This window comes from Hemitrygon akajei, chromosome 4, assembly GCF_048418815.1.
Source record: "Hemitrygon akajei chromosome 4, sHemAka1.3, whole genome shotgun sequence".
NCBI lineage: Eukaryota > Metazoa > Chordata > Chondrichthyes > Myliobatiformes > Dasyatidae > Hemitrygon > Hemitrygon akajei.
This window is the reverse complement of record NC_133127.1, coordinates 143,177,502-143,193,082: the sequence shown is the minus strand read 5'-3', so window position 1 is coordinate 143,193,082 and position 15,581 is coordinate 143,177,502. Positions and strand designations below refer to the sequence as shown.

Sequence of the window (15,581 nt, the reverse complement as noted above, 5' to 3'; positions counted from 1 at the left end):
TCCTGAGTGACAGACTGCAATCGGTGAGAACAGGCAGCAACACCTCCGCCATTATTATCCTTAGCACTGCTGCCCCATAAGACTGTGTCCTCAGCTCCCTACTGGACTCTGTATACAGTCATGATTGTGTGGCAAGGTTCTGCTCTAACTAATTGAACTACACGTTTGAAGATGATACTGCTGCAGTGGCCGTATCTCAAGCAACCTTGAGCAGGAGTACAGGAAGGAGATAGAGAGCTCGGTAATATGGTGTCATGACAACAATCTTTTCATCATTATCAATGAAATACGAGAGCTGGAAATTCACTTCAGAAATGGGAGTGGTTCACATGCTCTTGTTCACATCAACAGTGCTGAGGTCGAGACGGTTGAGAAGTTCAAGTACCTAGGAATGAACATCACGAACAGTCTGTCCTAGTCTAACCAAATTGATGCCATGGCCACGGAAGCTGACCAGGACCTGAACTTTCTCAGGAGACAAAAGAAGCTCGGCATGCCCTCTTTGACCCTCACCGATTCTGAATTGATGCGCCTCAGAGAGCATCCTAGCTGAATGAAATGCGGCTTGGGTTATGGCGACTGTTTTGCCTGTGAATGCAAGAAACTGCAGAGAGTTGTGGACACAGCTTAGCATATCACAGAAACCAGACTGCCCTCCGTGGATGCCATCTATACTTCTCACTGCCTCAGTAAGGCAGCCAGCATAGCCAAATATCCTGCCCACCCTGGGCATTCTTTCTTGTCTGCGCTCCGCACCCCCTCCCCCCTATCAGGCAGAAGATACAAAGGCTTGCAAGCACCTACCACCATGCTCAGGGCAGCTTCAATCCTGTTGCACAAAGACTATTGAACTATTCCCTTCTATGATCAAATGGACACTTGACCTTATAACCTACCTCGACACGGTCCTGTGCCTTATTGTCTACTCACACTGCACTCTTCCTGTAACCGAGCATTTTATTCATCACTCTGTTATTTAACCTTTTACTGTCTCCATGTGCTGTTGTAATGAATTGATCCGTATGAATTGTATGTAAAACAAGTTTTTTCCGTTATACCTTGGTAGGTAATAATAATAAACAAAATCACTTAAATAGTTAAAAGGAAGAGAGTCCAAGATGTTCTCACAGAAAAACATAGCTAACATAAAACACAGAAACAGATCTTTTGGCTCATCACACTGCGCCAACCATGATGCCAAATTAAACTAATGCCATTTGCCTGTTCAGAGTCCCTACCTTGCCTGCTCATGTCTGTCTAATTGTCTCTTAAACACTGCTGTCTTATCTGCTTCTACCACCTTCCCTGACAGTGAGTTCCAGGCACCTACCACTGTTTTTAAGAAAAAAGCCTTTCACATTACCTTTATACTATCCCCCTCCACCACCACCTTCGGTGTTAGCAAGACCAAGGAATCAATTGTGGACTTACGGAGGGGAAGTTGGAAGAACTGATTGGTCGGCGGAGGAAAGAGCTTGTGGCTTTAAGTTCCTGAGCGCTAGCAGCTCCGAAGATCTGTCCTGGGCCCCACACGTTGACGCAATTATGAAGGCGGCACACCAGCAATTCTACTTCATTAGGAGTTTGATGAAATTTGATATACCACCAAAGAATCTTGCAAATTTCTACCGATGCACAGTGGAGAGCATCAAAGCCGAGCTTGGAGACTCCAATGTGCAGGATCTCAAGAGGCTGCAGAGAGTTAAAGACTCACGCAGCTCCATCACGGGCTGGGACTGGCTGAGTCTATGGTCCTTTCAACCACCTTCAGGAAGCAGCATCCAACATTAAGAACCCTCACCATCTGGGATATGTCCTCCTTTCTTACTACAGTCCAAGAAGAGAAACAGGAGCCTGAAAACCCACACTCAACAAGTTATGAAACACTTCCTCCTCGCTCACTATTGTTTTTTTGCTTATTTACCTATTTATTTTGCAATCTGTAGCAATTCCATGTCTTTGCACTGTACTGACACAGCAACACACTAGACTTTATGTTGTATAAGACAGTGATAATAACACCCGTTTCTGATTCTATACTTTTTAGTGTTTAACAGTTCCTCCCTGACAATACTAAAGATAAGTTCCCAAGTAGGAACGTGACGGGGAACTAGAGTGAGGCAACATGAAGCTCACATTACCCCAGTGGACTGAACACAGTTGTGGCATCACTTGCGATTGCAAGGGAAACGGCCACATTGAGATATGGTGGGTGGGAGAAGAAGAATAGAGCAAGGAATCACAAAAGAAACGATTCTTTTCACTGGGGACTAAAGTTGATTGCTGTCAAATTAAGAATGGAATAGAACAACATGAAAACAATATCTTTCCTTCACATACTCTCTGCAAGGTACTTATGCACATTATTGAGTCCCAGCGGATTGCGTAATTTTTCAAACAGGACCCTTTTTCAGTTTCTGTGAAAGATAAACAGTATGTGACCTATATGAAACAGAAGTTAGTCAAACAATCCTGTCTCTTTCCTTTGACTATAACACCCCCATTTTAAGCATTTACTATGAACAATTCTCATTCATTTGCTGGCAAATCTTTTATAGGCATATTATTGCTCAAATAAAATAGGCTTGTGTTATTCAGGCAGATTTACACATCTGACAATCTGTAATAGGTTGCAGAAAATATCCAGAAGAAAAAGAAAAGTTAAATTATATATACATTGAAGAAGTTGAGATATTTCAGAATCACCAGCCACTACTTTCAGATAAAGAATTTTATTTATTATAATTTTTATGTATGTTAATTTAAAATAGAAGCAAATACTTCTTTTTATTATATACCATGTATTCGTTAAAAAGTCCATCATAATTCAACAGAATACTGGCAACAAGGATGTCATTTACAGAGATCTATCATAGTCCATAGAAATGATCCACAGGACAGCTTACTTCTTGATAATTAATATCCTCATTAACACACTTCTTTCTATCACTGTGATAATGTCAGGGACTAAGCTGAAAATTTTTCATTTGAACTCAGTGTGTTTACACATGGTGAAATTCTAAGAATGCATAATGCTTCTGATTTGACTGGCATCAACAGAGACCATGTGGTTTTGATGATCTAAAGAATGGGCCTTTGCCAAAGTCAGTCTGACAGAACTGCCAGGATGAAATTTGAGTACCGTAGCTTGAATGTGTGTTCTCTTATTTAGCCCCATTTGTTGATTAGTACTAGGGCCCTGGTAACTCAACAGTACAACATCTCTCTGGTATTCTACTTGCCTCCAAAACATTTTAATACTCTCAGTCACTTTCTATCATTAACAATGAAATTTAAGCAGCCCTTAGGACGTTTCTCTCCTCCCCTTTAGAGCAAGTACATTGTCATCATTGAGAACGTTTCAGTCAAAACCTGGCATTGTAGGTTCTGTGAAGAATTTGAACCAAAACCAGGCCACGGCAGTTCAATTGCCCTTTGAGGTAATCTAATACTGTGTCGCTTTTCAATGTAACTTGGGGGTGACCAAAAGAGAGTTCACTGAAACTGCAGCAATGGAAGTTTCATTGTATATCCTGTTACACCAGACTCTCCAGAAATGTGATATTTACAAAACTGTAGGTTTGTCAGATTTGAAAAGGAGTGAAACTGTGCTATTATGAATTTTCATGAAGTATGTTTACAAAGTGATACAGGCTTAAGACTGGGGACACCAGCCCTGTGTACCTGGCACAGGTTGGTAAATAGTGGAATACTCCCCAAAGACGAGAAAATCTGCAGATGCTGGGAGTTCAAGCAAATCCAGATGAAGTGTCTTGGCCCAAAATGTCAACTGTTTACTCTTTTCCACAGATGCTGCCTGGCCTGCTGAGTTCCATCAGCATTTTGTGTAAATTGCTTGGAATGCATCCCACTGCCCACTATAGCACTAACGGAGGCCAACATCAAGAACATATACCTCCAATACCGTTCAAGAAGTTCAATATCATCCTGTCTGATGACCACCTGTAATGATCAGCCTCTCTCTGTCACTGGCACACTCTGTTGATTAATTACAGGGCCACTTCCAAACCCATGAGCGCAGTCATCCTGAAGGGCTCTAAGAACAGTGAGGTATTATCAGCTGCAGATTCCCCTCTTAAGTCACACACCAACCTGACTTGAAGATACATCAAAACTCCTTCATTGTTGAGTTACAAATCCTCTAACTCTCTCCTAAAACAATTGTGTGTACCATAAACAGAACTGACCAAAGCAGATCCCCACCACCCCCTCGAAGGCAGCTAATGAGCATTAATGCTGGTCCTGCCAGAAATCCCCCATCTCAAGAGAGAATAAAACGTACCCATCCACACTTAATCTTCAAAACAAATGGCTTTCTCCAAACTATATCCTTCAGAGAGAACATCTATTAAAATTGTTTATCTGTTTAAGGCTTTTTTTTTAAAAGGTAGCTTCATTATTACACCAAATATTCAATTAAACTAGTTCACTAATGAAGCAGATCCCTCAGTTATTGGGGTTTATGTGAGATCGTGACATATAGATCATGCCAGGTACACAGGGCTGATGTCCCCAGTCTTAAGCCTGTATTGTTTTGTGAACATACTTCATGAAAATTCATAATAGCACAGTTTCACTCCTTTTTAAATCTGGCATATGAACCTGTTAACATCAGGCTCGACCTCACTGATTGTTTTACTTGGCACTGCCCATTTCTAATGTATGTGAGGTGAAGTGGGGGCCTCCTCAGTCAGGGTTGACCATGGATATTGCGTCCTAGCTGCCTAGATCCGCAGACCTGGGCAGCACGATATGGAGAGCAAGCTGTTGCCCATGTAGCAAGCTCCCCCTCACCATGCATCTGATGAACCCAAAGGAACGGCAGACACTGATACAGTTTGGTACCAGCAGTGTCGCAGGGGTTACCAATCAGCACTGAACTCAATGTAGCCTGTCTTAGGCGCTCCAGCTCTGGATTTTTCTCTCAGGGTTTACTCCCAAAGCCTTCCCCATGAAAGGATACAGCCACAAGGCAGCGGAGGTTTGAGATCAGAGGTTTCCAGAGCTGCCAACCATGGCATATTAAGTATATAATTAAGTCTAAATGTATACACAAGATGAGAACACAATTCATTACAAACAGAATTGGTCATGGACAGGTGACAGACGATTTCACCAGAGGCATAATTATATGTGTGAGTTGTAAACCATTCATCCGAAGAGTGTGAGAAATTCTGTATCAGATTACTTGTGTTTGACAACAATTATGTTATAATTGCAGTAGGGAAGGAAGTATTAAAGAAAATTAATGGTAATTCTGTATCTTACTCTATATTTTCTCAGCGACATTTTAGGGATTATGTGAATAATTTAATATATCCTATATGTCAATTTTGACCTTTTATTGGAATTTAACTTTGTTTGCATTCTGGTTCACACAGAAATTGACCACTGCGGGGACTTCAGGTAAGATGGTGATTGTTTAGTTGCTCCAAACTTTTGCTCCGTTATTCTTCTTATCTTTGCACTATATGTCTCCCTTCTTAAACCTTAGTTAGGTATTTTATTAGTTCTCTTTTACGTGCCTGCGAACACATCTATTTTATAATGGCTACCAAAAGTACTAAAACCGGGAAAAAGGAAACTTCTACGGCCTTGCTGGCTGAGCTTTTCGCTGTTTTGGAACAACATCGACAAGATACTTTAATGGATTTTAGAAATGAACTTAGATCTTCTTTCAACCAGCTGGTTTCCAAATTGGATCAGATTAATGCTAGAGTGGATGATCATACTGAACATTTATCTCGCATTGACTTAACTTCTGAAGATTTAAAACGCTGTGTTCAATATCTTGAAACTTTCTGCTCCAACCTAGAGGAGAAGAACAGTAAACTTTCTTCCAAAATGGTGGATCTTGAAAATCGGAGCAGACGTTGCAATCTACGAATTCTTGGTTTGCCAGAGGCCACCGAAAAGGGCTCTCCCGTTGAATTCTTTTCTGATTTTCTCTGTGAGATTTTCGGGAAACAATTTCTTCCGACTCCACCTGAGCTTGAAAGGGCTCACAGGATTTATGTTCCTCATGCAACTCTGGGTTCCTGTCCACGGCCAGTTATTTTATGCTTTCATCGATACCAGGTGAAAAACTGTTTGATTATGGAGGCACGCCGCAGAGGTTATTTTTGCTTTTCAAAATACAGTCATTCGTTTTGTGGAGGATTATGCCCCCCAGGTTCTGAAGATGCGTGCTGAGTTTAAAGATGTAACGAAAGTGCTTTTTGATCGCAGATTCAGACCCTCTCTCCGAAATCCAGCCGATCTTCAAATTACGCTTACTACAGGAGAATATAAGTGCTTTAAATCAGTGAAGGAGGCTGAGGCGTTTGTTGGAAGTCTCCCAGCCACCTCGTCTTCTTCGGAACCGGCCTGACCTTCTAAGATGGTTGATAAGTACTTCTCGAAGTAAAACTATTTTTTCCGAACTCAGACTTTACTTGAATAATTCAGTCATTATCTATTGAAACTCTAAGGGCTGTAGTCAATCTCTCCCTGGACTTGGTGCGTTTTTTCTAAATAGTCAATTTAAGTTTAATGTTTCCCTGTGGATGTTTAGATTTTACTTGTGTAATCTATTTTATTTTTGTATAACCTTATCTATAGAGAACTACAATTGATTTTATCTTGTTTTGGAGGTTCGGAGTTTTTACTGAAGGCCTCCCTGTTGGTTGATTTATAGTTTAAGTTTTGATTTTTGTTCCTGTAAATGGTTGATAAGTACTCTCTTTAAATTTATAATTTCCTCCTTTTCCCCCTCCCTTTTTTTTCTTTTAATCTTTTATAATTTTTCGCGGGTAGGGTAGTTTTAGTTTTCTTCTAATTTTTATTTTTTTATATTAAGTTTTATACTTCTGTTGAAGTTGTTCCTATTTGTAATTCTGTTTTCTAGTGCATAAATTAGTTATTATTTGCTATATTATTTATACGGAACTTTTGTTAACGATACGGAACTGGAAGTCATATTTGGGTTAATTTTTTGGGTAGAGCTAGCTGCTTTTTTAGGTAGTCGTCTAGTTTTGGGTTGCGAGGATGGGGTGGCTTCTCCAGTTCCAACACTATTCACTGTTTCTTTTGTTTTCCTTTGTTATTCAGGACATGTCTCTGTTTTGAGTCTAGGGATCTATGTTTACATCTTTGCTCCCAGACTGTTACTGTACTGCTTGATTTTTTATATGCCTGCTACCTTTTATGCACTAACAATTGATAATGGTTAATACACTTAAATTTGTGAGCTGGAATGTAAAGGGATTGAATCATCCTGTTAAAAGAAGGAAGGTCTTCTCACATATTAAACAACTCAAAGCCGACATTACTTTTCTTTAAGAAACTCACATTCGTAGCTTTGATAATTCTCGGCTTTTGTCAAAGTGGGCGGGTCAGCATTTTCATTCATCCTTTGCCGCCAAAGCTAGGGGGGGGGGGGTCTCCATCCTTATTAATTCAAATATTCCTTTTGAACTCCATAATAAGATATCTGATACAAATGGCCATTTTATTATTGTTTCTGGTAAACTATATAATACGAAAGTTGTACTAGCAAACCTGTATGCTCCCAATTTTGGTGATGTTAGTTTTTTTGAAAGTTTTTTCTCCTCACTACCAGATTTAAACTCATACTCTCTTATACTGGGTGGCGATTTTAATTGTTGGTTAGATCCTAATTTGGATCGATCGTCCTATGTTACTAGATTACCTACTAAATCTGCCTTAGCTATTCACTCTTTTCTCTCTAATTATGGTATCTCTGATATATGGCGTTTCCTTCATCCTACTGAGAGAGATCATTTTTTTTTTCACATGTTCACCATACCTTTACTAGAATTGACTACTTTTTACTTGATAATCAACTTATTCCATTTGTCTATTCTTGTGATTATCAGAGTATACTGATTTCTGACCATGCCCCAATTACTTTGTCTTTAAATTTTCCTGGTCTCCCTCAGAGGAATAAACACTGGCGTTTTGACTCGACTTTATTATCGGATGATGATTTTCTAAAATTTATTAAGGATCAGATAACCTTTTATTTTAACACCAATACGTCATCTGAAATGTCATCCCAGATTGTCTGGGATGCCATGAAAGCATATTTGAGGGGTCAAATAATCTCCTATACAGCAAATCTTAATAGAAAGTCCTGTGCAGATCGATTAGACCTCATTAATCAGATTAAAGAATTAGATCAACTGTATGCTCAAACTAAGAATCCTGAATTATACAAGAAACGTGTAGAACTTCAAACTAAATTTAATCTTTTGTCTACCCAACCTGTTGAACGCCAACTTCTTGAAAGTAAGAGTCACTTCTATATTCATGGTGACAAATCTGGTAAATTTCTAGCCAATCAGATGAGGCGTTCCAAAGCTAAACAACATATTACAAAGATCCGGAAGGAGAATGGAGACTTTACATCGGATCACTTAGAAATCAATGACGCATTCAAAAATTTTTATTCTCGACTTTATTCCTCTGAATCTCTGAATGAGAATATCTCCGTTGATCATTTTTTAAACAATTTGAATATCCCTTCACCTTCATCTGATTTTAAAGCCAAACTTAATGCGCCTATATCATCAGAAGAAATATCCTTTGCAATTTCTGCATTGTCTTCAGGGAAATCTCCTGGACCTGATGGGTTCCCCGTAGAATTTTATAAATCATTCTCTTCACTTCTTTCTCCTCAGTTATTCTCAGTTTTATCTGACTCGTTTAATTACGGTAAATTGCCACCCTCTTTTAATGAGGCATCTATTATTCTTTTATTAAAAAAGGGTAAAGACCCAACAGAGTGTTCTTCGTATAGGCCGATTTCTTTGCTTAATGTTGATGTCAAAATTTTGGCCAAAGTTTTGGCTTACAGATTAGAAACTGTTATTCCCTCTATTATTTCTGATGATCAAACTGGTTTTATTAAAAACCGTCTTCCTTTTTTTAATATTCGGTGTTTATTTAACATTTTATATTCACCTTCAACTGGGATTCCTGAATGTGTTATTTCCCTCAATGTGGAGAAAGCATTTGATCGTATAGAGTGGAACTACCTTTTTGCAGTTTTAGAAAAATTTGACCTTGGTCAAAGTTTTATCTCTTGGATCAAATTGCTGTATCTGTGTCCCACTGCTTTTGTTTTGACTAACTTTCAGAAATCCCAGTTATTTAACCTCAAATGTGGCACCCGTCAGGGATGCCCTTTAAGTCCCTTCCTCTTTGATTTGGCTATAGAACCTTTGGCGATAGCATTTCGAAACTGTCCTGAACTGACCAGGATTTGGAGGGGGGGTGTTGAGCACAAAGTTTCTCTTTATGCTGATGACTTATTACATTTTCTTTCAAATCCGTCTACATCCTTACCTCCAATGTTTTCACTTCTTGATCAGTTTAGCCAGTTTTCTGGCTATAAACTTAATTTACATAAGAGTGAACTTTTCCCAATTAATAAAGAAGCACAAGAATTAACATTTCATGATCTCCCTTTTAAAGTAGTTCATAATCAATTTACTTATCTTGGGATTACAGTCACAAGGAAGTTTAAAGATCTTTTTCGTGAAAATTTTGCCAATCTTCCATATACTATAAAACAGAGTCTGTTACAATGGTCACCTCTATCTATGTCTTTGGTAGGTCGTATTAATGTTGTTACAATGTATGTTCTCCCTAAATTTTTATATTCATTTCAATCAATCCCAATTTTTATTCCTAAATCTTTTATTGATTCCTTAGACTCTATTATTTTGTCATATCTGTGGAAGAATAAGCGTGCTAGAATTAATAAAGTTTATCTCCAAAAATCTAAAAAAGAGGGCGGCATGGCTTTACCTAACTTTCGTTTATATTATTGGGCAGCCAATATACGCTGTGCTACCTTTTGGTCTTTTTTCCATGGCCAACCTGAGTGCCCTAATTGGGTGGTAATGGAGTTGAGTTCCACTAAAGGTCTATCTATTTCTGCACTTCTTGGCTCTGTACTCCCTAATAGTTTGTCCAGATTACGGTAATTGTTAATCCTCTTGTTAGACACACTTTGCGTATATGGGCTCAGTTTAGGAAATTTTATGGTTTCTATGGTTTTTCCTTTTCTAGCCCTATCTTACATAATCACCTGTTTTTACCTACTACGTATGATTCAGCATTCCATGATTGGTATAGGAAGGGCATAAGACATTTTGAAGATCTTTTTATTGATAATCGCTTCGCATCTTTTCAACAGCTCTCTGCTAAGTTCAATCTGCCTAATGCCCATTTTTTTTAGATATCTCCAAATTAGACACTTTATTAATCCTTTAATTCCTAACTTCCCTGAAATGCCTGAGAAAAATGTTATGGATTTATTTCTCTCTATTAATCCACTGGGTAAAGGCTTAATATCATTTATTCGTGATAAATTAGCATTCTTACGACGTGCCCCTGCGGATAGAATTATAATGGCTTGGGAACATGATTTAAATATCTCCTTATCTGATGAGACTTGGGATTCGATTCTCAAATCGGTTAATTCAACCTCGCTTTGTGCTCGCCATTGCCTTTTACAGTTTAAGATTGTTCATAGAGCCCATGTCTAAATCTAAACTATCTCGATTTTACCCTAATATTAGTCCTCTTTGTGATAAATGCAAAAGGGGCGAGGCCTCTCTTATTCATATGTACTGGTTCTGTCCTAGCCTGGAGAAATTTTGGAAAGATGTCTTCATTACTTTATCTTATATTCTGAATCACCACCTAGAACCTAACCCTTTAATTGCTCTGTTTGGTTTTTTGGGTGAGACAGATTTACGTTTGAGTTCGTCTAAGTGTCGAATATTATCTTTTGCTTCTCTCCTGGCTAGACGTTTAATCCTCCTTAGATGGAGGGATGTTGCCCCGCCCACACATGCTCAATGGCTTAATGATATTATGTCCTGCTTAGACCTTGAAAAAATCTATTATTCAGTTCTTAATTCGGATATAAAGTTCCATAAGGTCTGGGGACCTTTTATTGAGTACTTTCATAACCTTCCTCTTAATTAAGGTTTTTTTTTGGTCCCTTGCTTTCAGCTCCTTTTTTTTTTGGTAGTAGGCATTAATATCTTCTGTTTTTTAAGAGTATTTGCAGTTTTGGGGATTTGAATGTCCTGATTTATTGTCTCTATATTGTATTGTGGTTGGTCTGGAGTTCTTTTTTGTTGTTGTTGTGGGGCTTGGGGAGGATACTAATTTTACATGTCTTCAATTTGGGTGCTTTCTCAATTATCTTTTTTTGTATTATATTATTATTGTATGTTTATTTTTGCACTGTATTAATGTTCCTCATTTTGATTTGGGTTTTTTTAAATCTGTAACGATGTAGAAAATGCATAAAAAAACTAATTAAAAAAAAAGAAATTGACCACTGTTTTTAATAGGAATGGGAGCGGGTGGGAGGGGAATTCAGATTAAACTCTATATAAGTTTTAATGCAGCAGTTAGCGCCTCAAAGTCCAACCCTACATCCCTATCGTGAGAGGTGCAAACAGCAAGGCTGGCCAACAGGACTCTGGCTAAGCTGTACAGGCCAATGCCTTGTAGAGTGGATGCAATGAATTGCAGAAGCGTTAACTCCAACCATACCATCGACTTCCGAGGATGATGGAGATGGGAGGTCATTGAAGACCTATGCTCCACTGAGAGCTAAGGGCCCAACTAAGTAAGTACGTACCAATTACTTGTGAAACAATGTGTCAAAGTAAAACCATAGAATAAATTTGATGGCCATTTCTTAATCTTTTGTATGGGACTGTTTCTTCTGAGAAATAAACAATTAATATTAGGAACAGCAGGACAGAACAAAAAAGATATTCAGGCAATAAATGATACAACAAGCACACAAGAAAATAACAAGGTGAGTTAACGTGGAACAGCAATAATTGAGATTTATTTAGACTGCCGTTATGGGCTGAGTGAAGATCAGGAGGTCGATTGTATGACTATGTAAAACGCAACGCATATTTAAATTTGTTCTAATTACATTACAATCTGTGTCCCAATCAATATGCCTGCGTACAAATAATAACTTAATTTCAATTAAGGCCGCTTCCTTTTTATGTCAATCAGCTGAGCATCTTTGCACGAAAGAAACCACTTCCAGAAATTACATAACTCCAGACTGCAGAAACACAAGGGATATTAATTTTCTTGTGAATCAACCTGAGTCATAGTACAGTCAAATTGTCCTCTATAGTCAGACTGTCGGTTTTGCACACACAACCCTCCTTTCACAATCACTGTTTTCCATTATGTGCACAGTAGCCTGTGAAAAATGAACAAGGTGCAGAATTTTGACAACGGTTACCAATTTCCCTTTAATTTCAACAGAAATTCTGTCGTCTGAGGTCATACAAGTGAAACTCCAGCATTTCCTGTCTTGCAGGGCCCAATATTGTGTAGCTAATTCCTAGAGTCTGATCTTTTAATGTTCAATGGCAGGTTTTCTCCTACAATCCATCAAAAGAAAAATAATAAGTCATCATGATTTGCTGACGCTCCTCTTAGTAGGAATATTCTTAGAGCCAGCCAGCCTGCTGTAAAGTGGTTCATTTTCACCAACACTATGATGGAGAAATGGTGAATACGGAGTCTGATTCACAATGAAACCCAAGCAATTTTACTCAATTCTTTTGGCTCCATTTACAATGTGACAGAGCAGAAACAAGTTTCTACACTCCAGATATTGAGTTGAAGTGTTTTTATTTGGATTTGCATCAGATTTGCTCTGGGGTAATTCATGTGTAAAACAATTGTCAAACTGGCTTGTCAACTCCTTTGCAGTTTGACATTTCATATTATTAGTGCAGCATTATTTTATAATGCTAATTTTCATTCTAACAGTTCATCACATTGGAAATGTAAGGATGTTTCTCCTGGATCCTTTGAGTTAATTTACTTTTAACCTAATGACCTATAGTAAAGTATTTCACAAATGAGGTGAGTTGGGATGAAAGATGACAAATTGGAAGAGCAGACAACTACAGGTCATTTGGCACAACCATAAAACATAGAAACATAGAAAATAGGTGCAGGAGTAGGCCATTCGGCCCTTCAAGCCTGCACCGCCATTCAGTATGATCATGGCTGATCACCCAACTCAGAACCCTGTACCTGCTTTCTCTCCATACCCCCTGATCCCTTTAGCCACAAAGGCCATATCTAACTTCCTCTTAAATATAGCCAATGAACCGGCCTCAACTGTTTCCTGTAGCAGATAATTCCACAGATTCACCACTCTCTGTGTGAAGAAGTTTTTCCTCATCTCGGTCCTAAAAGGCTTCCCCTTTATCCTTAAACTGTGACCCCTTGTTCTGGACTTCCTCAACATCGGAAACAACTCTGGACTTCCCCAACATTGGAAACATCTGCCATTGCTCAAGGGTATTGCCTCTGCTTGCTCCAAAGTCAGCAGGACAAAGCTTTTACCATCTCCAGCAAGACTCCTGTAGCTAATTTGCAGCAGACAGACAATGAGGCTAAAGTCATCACTGGCCTCTTTGTTAGTTCTGTGATGCACCATCAATAACTCTCCGAGACGTGAGGCAAGATATAGGCTTTTATTGGCTGGAAGAAAGAACAAGTAGCAATTGACCACCACCCTGCATCCTGGAGACTGAGACCGGGGCGGAGTCCCCAATCGCCTTTATACCGGGGTCCGTGGGAGGAGCCACAGGAGCAGTCAGCGGGGGGGGGGGGGGGGGGCGTGTCCAGACAGGTATATGTAGTTTACCACATCCTGCAATATCAGGTAACGGATTGTAAAAATAAAGCTCAAAGAAACCACTCATGGACTGATTAGTATGGCCAATTCTTTAATTTATTTTACAAAATTGGACGCTAGAATCGAAGTTGGCCATTTAGCCTCGAGCCTGTTCTGCTATTCTATCAACTATGACCTAATGCCATATACCTACCCTTCAGTAGCTTTGCATATCAACGAGATAACAAGCTCAGATTTTAAAATAAGTTTTTAATGTAGCATCAACTCGCAATTGAAGGAGGGAGATCCAAACATCTATCAAACTTTGTACATAGTTTTATTTCAATTCATTCCCGAAAAGCTTGGCTCTAATTTTTAGATAATCATCGCAAACATAAACTCATCAAGCAGAAACATTCGTCTTCTCAACCTAAAGTCTCCTTTGAAAACCAGAAGATATTGCAGAAAAATAGTGGTGAGGTGATCTATGTGAAAGTCAATTCTTGTAAGTTAATTATACAACTACTTTATAACAGAACAGGGATCAAATTTGGTGAGTACATGCTCACAAGGTTGGGCATATTGGCCATCACTAGTAAAAAATATTGCCATAATTATGTCACTTGCAGTCATACATTGTGCAAGGAATCTTCATTTAAACAAACAGCAAATGATAGCTTTATTCATAAGATCTGGAAATCCCTCTGACATAATCAGTTGGATTATATTAGATTTCTTAGTGACATGTTTGTCAAAACATAGTGAAATGCATAATTGGGTTACAACCAGCACAATCTGTGACTGTCTGGGAGCAGCCAGACTTACACACCCACAATATTCAGCGGAACAACAGGCAGCCAACATACAGGAAGCCAGACACAATAACAGGAAAACAATTCTTTTTCTACCCCCTGCCCCAGATCACTTGTCCTCGGGGTCTCCTTGACCTTGTAGATTGTCCAGACCTACTGACCGTTCTTGGGCCTCTGGACCTGTACCACCTGGAGGTCTGACCCTGGGATTCGCCGACCTCAAGGTCACTGGTCCTCATCCTCTGGGCCTGTTGACTATGGTTCTTGACCACGGGCATTACTGCTCTATGTTTTCGGTGCCCACTGATACTTCAGTCCTCAGGAATTATTGGCCTTCAACCCTGGATCTCTCTAACCTGCTTTGTGACCTCCAGTTTCTGCCAATAGCTCTTCATTTACTGCCCCTGACCTCTTCCTCACCCTCATCCCCGTCTCTAACCACATCCTAAACTGACCACTAATGTCCTGTGCTGTCTCCAGAACCATTCCTACTAACCTAAAAAAAAACAATCAAGACTGAGCCACGGCCTCAAAAGACATCACGGCTTGGTGTCATCTTGACCAAAATACTCTCCCACGGTCTAGGATTCTGTTAAACGTTCTTCACTGTGGTACATTGAAACAAACTGTCTTCTAAGTTTGTGTAGTCTGCCTTAATCTCCCATGTAGAATACATTCAAATTGTGCCTTTGTATGACTGTTAATTACACAACATATTTAAAGATATGGTGATAGTGAAAAAAACACAATTAAGCTTTCATCATCAGAATAAGTCTACAATAACTTTAAGTAAATTATTCACATTGGTACACACTTTATGGATTTAGCTATTGCTCGTCACTCAGAAATTAGCTATATACTTTGACTACAATAGATAGGATTTATGAATTGAATTGGCATACAATGCAAATATAACCATATATCTGGAACTGTTGACAAAAGGGAGTAACAGAAATAGGCCATTCGTGAGAATGACAAACCACTTATGATAAGTATGAGTAATGGAGTTAAAAGAACTTGAACTTACAGAAGTTGAACACAAAATCAGATTA

At 39.0% G+C, this 15,581-nt stretch overlaps 1 protein-coding gene across 4 annotated transcripts in view; it reads right to left on the bottom strand.

The window, feature by feature from the left end:
- Positions 1-15,581, bottom strand: part of gab2 (GRB2-associated binding protein 2) — a 293,558-nt gene that overhangs the window by 146,113 nt on the left and 131,864 nt on the right. Inside the window, exon 1 of one of the 4 annotated variants that reach the window (XM_073043464.1) lies at positions 1,432-1,653. The exons of the other annotated variants lie outside the window; for them this stretch is intronic. The gene's annotated coding sequence lies outside the window, so the exon portion shown is untranslated. Of the gene's footprint in view, positions 1-1,431; positions 1,654-15,581 lie in introns of those variants that run through there. 4 annotated transcript variants of the gene reach the window in all.